We start from the raw sequence: 15,698 nt of genomic DNA on the forward strand, positions 1-15,698 counted from the left end.
AGGAGAGAATTTGTGGGTTAATATTTTTATAACTTTCCAAAAGCAGAGAAAGAAAATGTGCATCCAGGCCAGACCTAGACATAAAAATAAACCTAGCAGGGGCAGCTAGGTGGCGCAGTGAGTACAGCACCCGGCCCTGAAGTCAGGAGGACCTGAGTTCAAATCCGGCCTCAGACACGTGACACATTCACTAGCTGTGTGACCTTGGGCAAGTCACTTAGCCCCAATTGCCCTGTCTTCCCCACTCCAAAAATTAAAAAATAATTATAAAAAAAACCAAACCTAGTAGTTTCTGGTATGTGTTGGGAGAAGGTTGGGGTGAACTGGGAATTAGCCTTTCTGAGGTGATCATTTCAGGTATTTCTAGGGGTCTGTTGATAAGTGTTTAGCAATCAGCGCTGGGGGGTGGGAATACAACTATGTACTCACAATACACCTGTGTTGAATTTCCATCATTAACATTTTCTCCATCACTTAAGTCTAGACAATCCACAAAACAATAAATCAAGTCCTGATTTGTAGTGTTTGCTTATTTCCAAGGTGTAAATGTTCACACTGAAAAAAGTTGATCCGGCTGCCAGCTTGTCACTGGGAGTTTCCCTTTTCCCATAGTTTCTCCCTACCAGGTTTTAAGGAAAACCATTGCCCCCAGGAGCAAGAGCATAAGGAGTAATTAGGGAGCATTATACGCCCAAGGGAAGGTCAGAGGAAGGGGCTGGGGAAGAGGGGAGCTGCCCCAAGAGGATGGAAGTAACCAGCTCTCCTCACCAGCCCAATTCCCTCGCCCTACCGCACACACTAGTAGACTTTTATCCGAATCACTGATCAAAATATGACACAGCACGGGGCTGAAAGGACACACTTCCGTGGAGTACTACGTTGGCTCTCTCCTTCCAAGTTGACAGTGACCTCTTGATGACTGACTGTACTTTGAGTCTGGCTATGCCATCCAGTTCCAGTTGCCTCTAACTGTCCTCTCATCGAAGCCTATATCCCTCCACGTTTTCAACAAGAATAGCAAAAGGCACTTTATCAAATGCTTTGCTAAGATCTAGATAAATTGTTTATACACATTCCACTGATTTTCCAGTTTACTGTGTCAAAAAATGAAATGAATTTCCTTGGCTTGAAATCTCTCCAAAGGCAAGGCTCTGACTCCTCCCTGTGACCAGCTCTCCATGGGGATAGGCAATCATCATCAGCGCCATCTGAATGTCTCTTCGATTTAGCTCCCAGCGCCCACTTCTTCCTCTGTCTCCATCACAGGGCTCAGTGGCCTATAAATGTCCCTGTGATGGTGGCTCAGTAAGTGCTTAGTAATCACTATGATCCCTGTGGGGAGGTGGGGAGGTGAACCTGGACCCTGGAAGACTGGGAACCCAAGCCTTGGCAGGTCCTGTCAAGATGGGAAGTCTTTGAGAATGGGCCTGGAGAAGTTCAAAGAGATGCATAACTAGAGTTTGGGAACTGTGAAACTCTACTTGAATCTCGGCTTTTTGGAAATACAAGATACTGTTTCTTCCGGCCAAGATTCAGAGGATCATTGTATTCAAAGAGAAGGAAACTGAGCCCAGAGAGGGAAAGTGACTTGCCTGAGATCACACAGCTAGCCAGAACCCAGGTTTCCTCACACTGTATTAAGTGCTTTTCCCACAACACCATAGACTCCATCACAATCTAATATAAAGGGGATGGTTTCCTCAGTGTCAGCTTCCTCTTCTTGCAAAGGGACGCCTCCTTATCCTACGAGGCAGTGCCAGGAACTAATCCATTAAGGTCCTGGCCCTTTGGTGACAGCTTTATTTGTCCATGGAGTGTGGGAGTCAGGCAGGGTCTGGGGAGGAGAGTGGGCAGGTGCATGATGTCACACACACACACACACACACACAAGCAGGCATGCTGGTATACACGCCCACCTAACGAGCACACTCGGTACTTGGCCTAATACAAGGTCTTGATCATGGGAAGCAGTCAACGGTTTGTTGATTTCAATTCATAAATCTATAGAATCTATTCATAAAATCTATAGAATCTATAGAGCTGGGCCAGGGGTGGGTTCAGGGGGAAAATTAGAGATCTCTAGTCAACCTGTTTTGACAAGAAGATTAAACTGAAAGAAAGGACATAGTGAGCTAGGGGTAATGTGTGTGTGTGTGTGTGTGTGTGTGTATACACACATGTTTTATATTCTAATACTGAATGTATTCTAGTATATACATATGTGTACATATGAAATGTAAGAATATATACTAAATATATAATGTGATACATACTGAATATATACAGTATATGTATAGTATTTGTATGTATACATACATAGATTTCATATTAAATATGTACTCAATATATTCTATTATGCATATGTATATATGAATAGAAATGTATAGATATATATATACTGAATATATAGACACATATATAGTATGTGTGATATATATGCTAAATATATATACAGGATATGTAGTGTGTATGTGTGTATTTTAGGGACTGAAACTCATCTGTTCACCCAGACGCATGCCAGTCTTTTCTTTTTTTCCACACACACACAAATCTGAGCCCTTGTTCGGGTGAGGCCCATTTAAAAGCTTCTCCTTTACCTAAAGCTCTCAGACTCCTGTTGGCCTCCCTGTTGCTGCCACTCTTCAATCCATTTTATTCTCTGGAATGAAATAAAGGTTGTTAAATGCCCAGTGTACCTTGCGTGCTTGTATAGGACTCCACAAATCCACATGTGTGAAAAGCTAGACGTGAGACTCTAGAGACTTCTCCTGGTAAACCCTGAGTGGGCGTGTAATGAGCTAAAGAGATCGTTGGAAATCTAGTCTAACCACTTCGATTTAAAGAGGACAACCGAGGCTCAGAGAGGTGAGAAAATTTTGCCCAAAGTCACACAAGGAGTGAGAGGCAGAGATGGGGCTTGATCTCATGCCCCCGGACTTCAAGCCCAGTGATCTTGTCACTGTACAGATGCTGAGTCTTTGGGTTAGTCCCTGAGATTGGACTGGGTCCAGGGCATAGGGGTTGGGGAACCTGGGTTGTAATAATACTCCATAGATCTGAGAATGGCTACCACTACCAAGTGAGAGTTACCCAAAATCAACATGTTAGTCAACATCGGAGGTGAGACTTGAATCCAAGACTTGTCTTGACTCCAAGATTGGCCCTCAGTCCACTGTTGCCTCTCCTGAGATTAATATGATTTGGAAAATTAAAACCTCTTTCAGATGTAAGCCATAATTGTCTGTGTAGGTGACGGATCTGAGAGAGCTCAACTTTGTGAACTAATGAACAGGCTGGTGAGGCTTTTTTTAAAGTTTTGAGAGCATCTCCCTGTGGAGGGTATGGATATATTCATTTGTACCTCTTTAAGAGCACTAAGGACATTTCCTGGAACCACCCTGGGCTCTGATAGGTGAGCTTTTTGTATCCAGGCCTTCCCCTCACTTCCTGGTCATTTCCACATCATGCCATACTCCTATCCCTGCTTTCCAGCACAGTATGACTCAAACCATATTCAAATGTAACTGGGAAATAGTTAACACAATAAATAAAAATAAAGATGATGCTAATATGTGGTTTTCTGAGTCAGTGTGCAGCCCACGGGGATCCTCGTTATGGTTTAGTGGTCCCCATGTCCATCTGAGTTTGACACTAGTGGTCTAGATGAGTGTGTGTCAGGGCAAGGCTTGAACCTGAGTCTTCCTGGTTCAGAGGCTAGCTCTCTCTACTACCCCATGCTGCTTCTCATAGAAAGCACTTAATAAAGTCCTGTCCATTGATTCATCAGTTTCCCCTGTAGATGATTCCTCAATGGGCACTCCCTATGCCAATGATACCATAGGTCTAGACCCAGATGTTTGACATCAGTCATTTCATCTGATTCTTACAATGACCTATAACATGAAAAGAGCGCTGGATTTGGGGTCGGAAGGCCCGCTTTGAATCCTGGGTCTTCTGTCACTTCCTAGCCGTGTGACATCGAGCATCACTTCCCCACAATATAAGCCTCAGTTTTGTCCTCTTTGAAATGGAGGTAACAATCCCTGCCCTGTTTATCCCTCAGGATTGTTAAAAGGATCAATGATGAGTGTGCACACAAAGCCTTTATAAGCCATGAAGTGTAATGCAAATGTCAGTTCTTACTGTAATTTAGATGGGCAAAGTATTATAAACTCCATTTGATGAATGAGTAAACTGAGACTAAGGGGAATAAACTGCCTTTCCTAAGATCACGTAGCCTGTTAGGGCTGAGGTTCTTCCTCCTAAGCTGCCCTGTCTATATCAGTCTGTGGTCTGAGAGGACTTATAAAATGTCAAAGTAGGAAATAGACTTTGAGATATCTTAGTCCAATCTTCTCCTTTTCTAGATCAGAATTTTAAAGGGGATGTTGCTCGGCCAAGGTCACACACAACCAGTAAGAATGGCGCTCCAATCTAGGTTTTCTGACTTTCACAAGAGATCTAGATGACCCAGATCTGGCCTTCTTCTCCTGCAACCCTTCAGGCTTGGTTCTGAGTGGTCTCCCCACTGTCCCCCAAGGCTTCTGTCTTCTCCCTGCTCCCCACTGGAACCTCCCCCACACTGCCCTTTTGCCTCCCTCTCTCATTCCTGGGAGGGTGAAATTGGATCTCCCAGTAAGTGACACCCTGGGCTATTTTGGAGCTGGGCACTTGAGGTGGGGAGGGTGAGCAGAGCACGTCATCCATCCAGCCCAGCAAGGCTGGTGGGAAGGGGAGGGGGTGGTCTTCGCTGGAGCCCTCAGCGGCGGAGCCACTGCAGGGGCTACCCGGTACAGCTGCCCCACTCCCTGCGTCTCCACCAGGTCTGAGGGAGAGAGGGAGGAGGGAGAGACCCCAGCCCTCTGCTCCCTCTCTCTCTCCAGCTGCTGCCCCCTCCCCCAAATCCACCTTGGGACAAGCCTCCAGCCCTGGGCACAACCCAGACACCAGGTAAGCAGGGACAAGGAGAGGTCTGGGGAGACCACTGCTATAGCAAGTAGAAAGAACATTGGGTTGGAAAGCAGACTACTGGACATCAATTGCACCCTGCACTTACTAATGGTGTGACCTTGGCCAAGTCTCTTCTTCATTTGGGGCTTCAGTTTCGTCATCTGTACAGTGAGGTGCTTTTCTAAGGACCTCTCCAGCTCCAAATCCTATGAGTCTGGCTCTTTGTGTCTGTATGTGGTGAATTGTGGCGTGGGGCAGAGGGAAGGATTTCTTGCATTTGGGGAAGCCAAGTCGGTCCAAAATCTGTAACCTGGGAACAACTGAGGAGGTTCTTGGGACCAAACTGAGCTTCTTGGCCGTCCTGAGTGCCTGAAGGTCATGGTCCCCCTGAGGGAAGAAACAAAGGCCTCTTGGGGTTCAGCCGGGCTATGATTTCACTCTGCAGTATGGGACCATCCACACTGCAGCTCTGAGCACAGGAGGGGATTGGTTGACACTTGTTCATGGGACAGGACCAATATATCGGTATTCCCAATTCCTAAACGTCTGGGGGTAACTTGGAACCTGGCCATTCCTCTTCCTTCCTCTCTACGGCTTCCCTCTAGTCAGAGGGCTGATCTCCTTTTTTCATCCCCCTCTTCATTCCCAACATTTTATCTTTCTCCTCTCCTGAACAAGATACCTTCCATTTCTGCCTCACTAAACCTTGCCCTTCAGAGGACAGTTCAAGTACTGTCACTCCCATAAAGCATATCCATGCCCCACACCCCAAACAGGTTTGGGGATACTTTGCTGGGCCCTAGGCTGTCCTGGTTGGGAGTAGACCTGACAGCTGGGGCTATTTTCGGCATGCTGTCTGGAGGGGTTTGGGAGGGAGCTGATATCTAACTCCAGGCAAGAATTTCCTGGCACTTGAGGCCAGTGTTGGGGCTGGGGAATGTTCAGAAGGGGCCAGCCCAACCCCTTCCTCCTGAAACTCCCTCTCTTGGACTCCATCCTCTCAAAGCTCCTAGGGAAGAAGGGGCAGAGGTCTTAGCCTCTGGCTAAGATTCCCAATCCCCCTCCATATTCTCAAGATCTTAAGTCTGGGGTATGGGTCAGTACTGTTGTGGACCCTCAGATGGGGGAAAGGATAGTCAGGAAGGTGAGGGGTATCCATATATGGGAGAATGAAGCAATAGGGACATGGAAGAGAAGGGTTATGGCCACCATATTTTTTGGAAGGACATTGACAAGTGAGCATGTCTGGAGGATGGGGACTAGGTTGGTGAGAGGATTAGAAATCAGATCATAGGAGAGGGATTGTTTGAAAGGACTTGGGGTGTTTAGGCAGGCAGTTAGCTAGGGGGAAACATAATGACTGTCTTCAAGTATTTGGGCTGAGAGATGGAAGAGGGATTAGGCTTGTTTCCCTTGGTGCCAGAAGACAGAACTAGGAGCATTGGGAAGAAGTTACAGGAAGGTAGAAGTTAATTCAAGGCCAGGAAAAATGTCCTAACAGCCAGAGCTGTTCTCAGTAGCTGTCTGGGCAGGTCTTCAGGGGGAGCCCAGAGGACCACTTGTCTGGGATGCTTCTGAGGGGGTTCCTCCATGGAGATGATGTAGAGTTGATAGTTCTATTTAGGGCTGAGGCTAGGCATAGAACACACACTGGGCCAGTGCTTCAGGAAGGCCCAGCACCCTGGCAAAGAGAATGAAAGCTTGAGTTAATTCCATGAGGCAGCGGTGAGGGGGAGGCAGGCGCAGATGCAAGTCTTCACTGAGGGGGTGACTTGGGGACCAGCTAGGGTGGTGGTTTCAGTGGGGAGGGGAAGGGCAGGGAGAAGCTCTGGAAGGTTGAGGACAGAGGGACACAATGATCCCGCCTTCTACAAAATGCCTTTCTTGGTTGCCCTTCCTTCTGTTGATTATCTCCAATAAATCTCAAATATACTTTGTATATGGTTTTTTGCCTGTTGTCTCCCATTGTGAGCTTCTTGAGGGCAGGGACTGTCTTCTGCCTTTTTTTGTATCCCCAGCACTTAGTCTACTGTCTGGTACATAGTAGGTGCTTAATAAATGTTTGTTGCCTGACTAGTGGACCAGTGACAGAGACTGAACTGGGCCTTTGGGTGCACTGGCTCTCCATTTCTGCTAGAGCTCCAAACTGCCCTTGGCAAAGTCCACTGATTTATAGCTATGTATACAGCAGGGGCCAGATGTTGACCTGGGTTACCCTATATCCTCTCAGGGCCCAGCACAAAACCTTTCACACAGAAGACACTTAATGTTTATCTTTTGGAATGGAATCAGTTGAGTTGTTTGTATCTGTAAGCAGAGAGAGAGAGAGAGAGAGAGAGAGAGAGCGCGAGCACTGGGAGGCTGATGTCAGCCCCCTACAGGTGGTGATGGAAACTCTGAGCCTCCCCAAAGCACAGAAAGCTACGGAGTTTCCCCATGTCTGGTGGGGAGAAAGAGTCTTCTGGGTGGCCCTTGGCCTGTTAGGGAGGGAAGTCTGATGAAATGGAAAACAGCACAGATTTGTACTCATGGGACCCCACAGACTCAGTCCCACCTTACTCCCGAGGTGACTCTGGACAAGTCATTTCGCATTCTGAGCCTCAGTTTCTTCATCTGTAAAATGAAGGACTGAAACTACATGGTCTGTAAAGTCCTTTGCAACTTGGGATGGAAGCTTGGTGTGGCGATCCTGTGAGATACGGGAGGTCAGAATGCAGACAGCAAGTCTAGGTGGAGCAGGCTGCTGATTCAGCGGTGCCCAGCTCCGTGTGGTTGCTATAGACAGAAGGAAACAAGTGTTTATTAAGCACCAGCTCTGTGCCAGGCACTTTGCAGATCTCTCCTTTGATGCCCACAACTACCCTGCGAGGTTAGCGCTATGATTGTCCCTATTTTAAATTTGTGGGGACTGAAACAGACGGAGGGTGAATGTGTGAGGCTCGGTAGGAACTCAGATCTTCCTGACCCCAGGCCCAGTGCTCTGTCCACTGAGCCACCAGCTGACTCCAGGTAGAGGTATCCATGCCGGATATGAGAGAAGGCACTTTAATTCAATAACCATGTATTAGGTACCTAGGGCATGCAAAATGTTGGGGATACTAAGACAGGATCATGGGATCCCGGAGTCAGAAGGAATCTTAAAGGTAACCAAGCCTAACTGTGCCCCACAACCCCCACCCCAGGACAGAAATCTGCCTAGCACATCCATATGATTATAAAAGTCAAACCCTCCTCAAGAAGTTTGTATTATAATAGGTTGTGGGGCATGTGTGTGTGTCTGTGTGTTAGAGACAGAACTAAAGAGACACAGAGACAGAGAGACAGAGACAGACAGACTGAAAGAGACCCAGAGAAAGAGAGAGAGACAGACAGACAGAAAGAGAGAGACAGAGATGCACAAATTAGCATAATGGAAAGTAGGGAGGGAGAGGGGTTCCACCCTGCCCCCCTGTAGTGTAGGGGAACGATGAGCTGGTGGCCCCCGGGCCCCCTCCTTAAGTGGAGGCTCCAAGGGAGCTCTCCAATGTCCACCCTCTCCCATAAGAGTGAGGGAAGGGGCCCCAGGGCCAGGGGCTGCTGAGGACAGGTGAGTTTCAGAGCTGAAAGGGACCCTAGATACTCCTTAACTCCAGCTCCTCATTTTATAGAAGTGGGAATTGAGTCTTAGGAGGGGGAAGTGTTTTCACCAAAGTCACATAGCTAGGAAGTGGCTAAGCCAGGATTTGAACTCATGTCTCCCAGCTCCCAGTCCAATATCCTTTCCCCTAGGCCATCCTACTTCTGAACTAATCCCACCATGAGGTCTGAGTTAGGCAGGAGGCAAACAGCATGAAAAAAATGGAATGGGGAGGGGTTGAGAGATCATAAGAGGACAATCAATAGGATTTAGTGATTGATTGGACATAAATTAGAGATCCAGGCCAGCAAAATAATGGTTAAGAAGCATATAGGTGTTAAAACAGAGAGACAGAGACAGAGAGAGGGACAGAGAGACAGGCACATACAGAGAGACAGAGAGAGAGAGAGAGAGAGAGAGAGAGAGAGAGAGACAGAGAGAGACAGAGAGAGACAGAGACAGAGAGAGACAGAGAGACAGAGACAGAGAGACAGAGAGGGAGAGAGAGAGGGTGGGGGGAGAGAGACAGGAGAAGAGGGCCATCCCCCTTTCCAAGCACCAGTGATTAAGGCACTCTGAGGCAATACTGGTGTGGACATATTGCTTTGCTATCTGTTTCTGATATAATGTCTTGATTCAAAGTTCCACGAACAAAGAGACCACATCCTAATGATTATCTTGTCCCAACTCTCCAGCACAGTGTGTCTACATGTTTGTTGTTGTTGTTGCTGAGTTGTTTTAATCTTGTCCAACTCTGTGAGACCATTTGGGATTTTCTTGGCAAAGATACAGGAGTGGTTTGTCATTTCCTTCTCCAGCTCGTTTTACAGATGAGGAAACAGAGGCAAATGAGGTTAAGTGACTCGTCTAGGTTCATACAGATTTGTAAATTGAGAGGGCTAGATTAAACGATCTCTAAGGTTACTTTCATTTCTAATATGACATGAGTCTATGGCCAATGTAGCATAACGGGAATGAATGTCCGCCTGGGAGGTGGGAGAGCTGAGTTCTCGTCTAAGTTCCACAAGGAGCTCACTGTATGTTACTTGGCGACTGACTTCCTCTCTCTAGGGCTGAGTTTCCTGCTCTATAAAATAAGAGCTGACAAATGAGATCTCTAAGGTCTTGTTCACTCTTAAGTCCTGTGACCCCGTGACCATTTACCAAGATGAAATCCAAGGTCTCTTCCTGCTTAAAAATTCTCTGCTCCTATGAAATTTGGAATTGCGCCTTATATTTCCTTGTTTTCCAAGATACCCAGCTTAGGGTTTGGTAAACAGTAAGTGTTAATAAATACCTGTTGATCTATGGTGTTATTGATGGGTTTGACAGAAAGATGGACGGGTCGAGGAGATATAAAGGATTACAAAAAGAGGAGATATAAAGAGATTATAAAAGATATAAAGATTGAGTGGAATGAGGTGGAACTAATCAGGTTTCGTGGGGATAAGTTTTCAGAAGAGCAAGAATATGGTTTGTTAGTGAGAACAACTGTATGCTAAGTTTTAATGGACATCTTTTTTTTTTAACCAGCTTTTAGGCATTATCCAAGGCAGGGTGGTTTTTCTTTTTCTTTTTTTTAAATTCAGAACAAAATCCTTATAACAAGTATGCATAGTCAAGCAAAATAAATTCCCAAACTGGCCATAATCAAAAATGGATGGCAAATTATACACCGTGAAGCCATCACCTATCTCTGCCAGGATTCCTCATTAGTCCTCTTGAATCACAGTTGGCCATTGGGAACTTTTAGGTCTTTCAAATGCATTTTTCTTTACAATATTGTTATTATGTAAATTGTTCTCTTGGTTCTAGAAGTTTACCTCACTTTGTATCAGTTTGTATAAGTGTTATACCAAGTTTCTCTGAAACTTTCATTCCTTATGCCACAATGATGTTATTATATTCATTTAAATAATTCATTATATTCACATATCATAATTTGTTCAGCCATTTCCCAGTGGACGAGCAACTCCCCCTCCCCCTCATGTCCAATTCTTTGTTAAAACAAAAAGCGAGTCTAAAATCTGTTTCTACATGTGGGTTTTTTCCCTCTTTCTTCAATCTCTTTGGGGTATAGTGAGGCAGAGTTACTATTATTGTCATTTTTCCATTCAAGTTTGGTCTCTGAATGCTTGGATTTTAAATATGATCTAATGGAAAGAATCCTGAACCTGAGGCTGCTGGGCCTGGGTGTAACAACAGTGTCGCTAGCAGCTGTCATGGGGGTGAAAGACCAGCAACAAGAGCACACAGAAGGGCTGCCAGCACAGGTTCTTTGACCGGCTTTTCTAAGGAAGGCAACTTTAAGGGGTTAACAGTCTCACTTTAATCAAACATACATAGATCATTCACTTAGCTCAGGGGGAAAAGCCAGCACCCTGAACCTCGGAGCAAATACAAACAAATTACAAGAATATATAATATAAACAGAACAAATAAACACTAATCAGCAGACAGGCTTCTAGCTGTCTGTATAAGCAATTCATAGTTACCAGAGAAGCACCAACATCAGGTTTTTTTTTTCAAAGCTGGGGAGCTCTTAACAACGGCTACCCAGAATATCATCTGGTCAAATCACATGACACTCTTCCAGTGAGTGAGAGCCCTAAATAAAATGCTAGCCTCTGAGTTTATGTACCCTTCTTATAAGGGGCCCGAAGGGTTCACATCTAATCAGCAAAAAGGGTCTGGGCCTGGGGCTTAGCACCTAGCAAGACTTAATCAAAGGTACTTGATTATTTTAGAATTCTAAAAGAGAAAACAGTAAAAAAAAAGTCCCATCTTAATTACCATTACACTGGGTTCAGATCCTGATTTAAGAGCGGTATGATCTTGGCAAAGTTGTTTCATCTCTTTAGGTCTCAGTTTCTTCCTCTGAAAAATGAAACATTTTGATTTTCCACATGGATTTATAGATGAGTTCTGTCAAGGGTCTAAAAAGAAGTTAATACCTATTCTACACTAATTTTTCTCAAAAACTAAGAAAGAGCACACTTTACCAAGCCTTTTTTATGAGAAATATAGTCCTAAATAACTAAACCAGGGAAAGATAAAACAAAGAAGGGAGGCCAAGAGAAAGATAATATTAAGAGGTAGGAGATGTGGATCCAGGGCACATCTTGGGGCAAGCTCCCAGTTAGCAGGCATAACGTGCATGGTAAGCCAGCAAAGGAAGCTGAGAAGGCATGGTCAGACAGGGAGGAGGAGAACCAGCAGAGAGCAATATTCCAAAAAAACAAAAAGGAGAGAGTGTCCAGGAAGAAAGGACAGTCAACAGTGTCAAATGCTGCCAAGAAGTCAGGAAGAAAGAGGATTGGGAAAGGACCCTTGCATCTGGTGAATGGATCATTGGTAATTCTGTAGAGGGCAGCTTCAGTTGAATGATGAGATTGGGAGGCATTTCAAGGGGCAGAGAAATGAGAGAAGTTAAAATAGCAAGTGTAGACAGCTTTTTCCAGGTGCTTGGCTATGAAAGAGAGAAGAGATATATAGGGGGATAGATTGAGGGGGATGATAAGGTCAAGTGAGGATTTTTTAAAGATGGTGGAGACCAGGACATGTTTATAGGCATCAAGGAAGGAGTGAGTAAATAAGGAGAGATGAGAGACAGAGAAACAGAGAGAGAGAGGGAGACAGAAACAAAAACAGAGACAGAGATATAGAGAAACAGACAGAGAAAGAGAAACAGAGATACAGAATGAGACACAGAGAGAGAAATAGGGAGAGAGGAGGGGGAGAGACAGAAAGAGAGAGAGAGAGAGAGAGAGAGTGAGAGAGAGACAGAGAGACAGAGAGAGAGAGAGAGAGACAGAGAGAGAAAGAGAGACAGAGAGAGAAATCAAGAGAGAGAGACAGAGAGAATGATTATCGAGGCAGTCTTGCAAAGGAGGTGATGAGGTCAATGGTAGGGAAGTTTTGTGATTTGGGTGAAAAAGCACAGATTTGGGAATCAGAGGACCTGGGTCCAAATCGAGGCTCAGCCACTTACTACCTATGTGACTGGGCTAAGTCACTTCCCATCCTTGGGCCTCAGTTTCTTATCTGTAAAATGGGGGTGGGGTGAGGTTGGACAAAATTTCCTCTAAGGTCCCTTCCAGCTCTAATCTCTGATTGCATGAACTATAGACCAGTATCACTGATGAATATGGATGCAAAATCATTCTCATTTTACCATGAGAGTAGGATTAAGACTCAGAGAGGTAAAGTTTGCCTAGGATCAATCACACACATCAGGACTGGGATTTTAATCCAAATCTCTTTTGGCCTCTAATTCAATGCTCTTTTCAACACACCGGAGGTGACTGGAAATTTCCCAACTCTGCCATCTCTGTTTGGAAGGAATTCCTGTTTGCTTTAACAATCCTTTTAGAGGGCTATAGTCCATGCTAGAGAACTTGGGAGCAGAAGGCAGAAGCTGAGCCACATTTCTAATTGGGATAAATTCAAAGCTATACGTTTGAATTATAAAAATCAGCTGTTGGGGCAGGTAGGTGGTGCAGTGGACAGAACACCAGCCCCGGAGTCAGGAGGACCTGAGTTCAGATCCCACTGTCAGACACTTACTGCTGCACAAGGACAGGATGGGGAAGATGAAGCCAAATAGTAATTTGGGTAAAAATGATCAGCTTCTAGTCAGCTACAAGCTTAGCGTGGGTCAACAACGAGCCATGCCACTCCAAAAACTAGCACAACCGTAGGCTCCATTAATGGAAGCTTTGTGAGGAGCAGCAGAAGAGCATTAGACTTGGCATCAAGGGATGTGGGTTTGAATCCTGCTTCCATCATTTACTACCCGTGTGATATTAAACACATCACTTTCTCTTTTGATGCCTCAGTGCTTTCATCTGTAAAATAAGGAGTTGGACTAAGTCACCCCTAGCATCTCTTCGGTTTCTAAATCTATAAAGGGGAAGGGAGCAAGCATTCATTAGTCCCCAAGTATTTGTCAGGCACCATGCTAAGTTTTCTGGTGCTTTCTGGTGCTTCTGAGTGCTTTACAAATATTATCTCCTAACAGCCCTGTGAGGTAGGTACCATTATTATGCTAATTTATGGTTGAGGAAACTGAGGCAAATAGAGGTTAAATGACCTGCCCAGGGTCACACAGCTAATAAGTGCTGAATTAGAACTCAGGTCTTCCTGATTTCCTGCGCTCTACCCCCTGGGCTGCTGAGCTGGGTTCTTGCTGTCCTTTGCCCAATCAAGCCACATCTGAAATTCTGTGATCAGCTCTGGGAACCATATTTTAGGAAGGGTGTTGACAGCTGCTTTGTGTTCGGAGGATTATGACCAAGATGGGAAAGGAGCTATAGAACATTCTATCTGAGCCCTGGCAGAAGGAACAAGGTTTATTCAGCTTGGAGAAGACTTAGGAGCATGTGGTAGCTGTCTTCAAGCATTTGAAGGGCAGGCATGTGAAAGAAGAATCCAATTTGTTTTGTTTGGCTCCAGAAGATAGAAGCAACTGAGGAGAATGAAAAGGCGTCAGATTTAGGCTCTGTGTAAGGAAAGACTTCCTTCTAAGATTTCTCCCAGCGCTGAGACGTTGATGATCTTTGCATTTCTACAATCCTTGTGACTAGAGGATGCATGATATGGCAGATAGAGGGCTGACTTTGGAGTCAGGAATGCCTGGGTTTAAATCCTGACTCTGAAACAAACTGGATGTGTGACTGTGGACATGTCACTGAATCTTTTGGTGCTGTGGAATCTCTGAGTCTCAAAGTTATAGATAATACATCTGTATTGGAGGAGAAGCTTTCCAAGAAATAGAAATGTTCTAGACAAATGAAATCATGGGTCCAGACCAATGAGGGGAAAAAATTGTGTTAACAGACCCGCCCCCTCCCCCCCATCCCCCTACTCCCCACCACTGCCAGGGCAGGGGGGTGTCACCATTTGCTCAGAGCAACTGCACTGGAGAAAGCTGAAAAATGTCCTGGGTATTATAATGAATATGGATTGATAAATATATTAATACTCACTGTTTATGTTTAATAACTCTTTGTGTAATCGTTGGGTGGTGTAGTAGGAGGCCGGAAACCTGGGTTCTAGTGCTGGCTCCTCCAGGAACTGACAAGGCGAAGCTTTGGGCAAGTTACTTTCTCTCAGCCCATTTTCATTAGGGACATGAAGGGATTGGACTACATGACCTATTAGGTCCCCTGCAGTTTTCACACTCTATGACTTTTATGGTGTAATTGTTCTTGGGGTCACAGAGCTTGAAGGAAACTCAGTCGATGTTTAAGAAAGATGATGCCTGAGCAGGAATTTTCTCCATGACAGGACAAGCACCCTTGGTGCTTCCAGCAATTCTCTGAGGCTACGTTACAGATATTTGGCCACTCTGCTCCAGAGACAGGGAACTCACTACTTGACAAGGAAACACATTTCCTTGATGGGTGGTTTTCATTGTCAAAAAGTTCTTTTCTTTTTGAGAGCCAGCATCAGACAAGTGTGAAAAGCTGTATGTAGTCTAGGGGAGGGGAAGTCAAAAACAGATCAGGGAAGGCTTCCTGGAAGAGCCTGAGGTGGGTGTTAATGGAATTCAGGAGGTGAAGTGAGGGAAGGAAGGACATTCCAGGAAGAGGCAACAGCAGGGAAGGGCATGTCAGCAGGAAGGAGTAGGCATGAGGGAGTAGGGGCAGCAGGAGGTGCAGTTTGACTGGAGCATTAAGTTCATGAAGGAGAGTAATGGAATATAAAGCTGGAAAGGCAAGCTGGCACCAGATGACAGAGGGCCTTGAATGCCAGCCTGAGTTTGAATTTTATTGGGTAAACAACAGGAAGCCGTTTAAGGGTTTTGAGCAGCATTGAGAAAGCAGTTTAGTGGGAAAAGACCTGGGGGGGCTTTTTTGGCCAAAAAATTTGGGTATTTGAGCCCTAGCTTTACCACTAGTTATGAAACCACACAATTTTTTCACTCTCTGGACTTTACCTTCTTGTCAACAGCCTTGGCCCCCGTACCCTCTTTCCAACTCCCTTAATGTGTTTTATTCTCCAAGTAGGATGTAAGATTGGGGGCTGTTGGGATTTTTTGCTTTTATTAGTATCCCCAATGCTTAGCACAGCACTTAAAGAATTCTCTCTCTCTCTCTCTCTCTCTCTCTCTCTCTCTCTCTCTTCCCTC

The 15,698-nt window shown here is 45.2% G+C and overlaps 1 protein-coding gene across 1 annotated transcript in view; it reads left to right on the forward strand.

Moving 5' to 3' along the window:
- Window positions 1-4,885: 4,885 nt before the first annotated feature.
- OBSCN (obscurin, cytoskeletal calmodulin and titin-interacting RhoGEF) overlaps window positions 4,886-15,698 on the forward strand; it is a 330,114-nt gene continuing 319,301 nt past the window's right edge. The window contains exon 1 of the mRNA XM_036739619.1: window positions 4,886-4,950. The gene's annotated coding sequence lies outside the window, so the exon portion shown is untranslated. The remainder of the gene's footprint in view (window positions 4,951-15,698) is intronic.

Source organism: Trichosurus vulpecula, chromosome 9 (assembly GCF_011100635.1).
Source record: "Trichosurus vulpecula isolate mTriVul1 chromosome 9, mTriVul1.pri, whole genome shotgun sequence".
Taxonomy (NCBI): Eukaryota; Metazoa; Chordata; class Mammalia; order Diprotodontia; family Phalangeridae; genus Trichosurus; species Trichosurus vulpecula.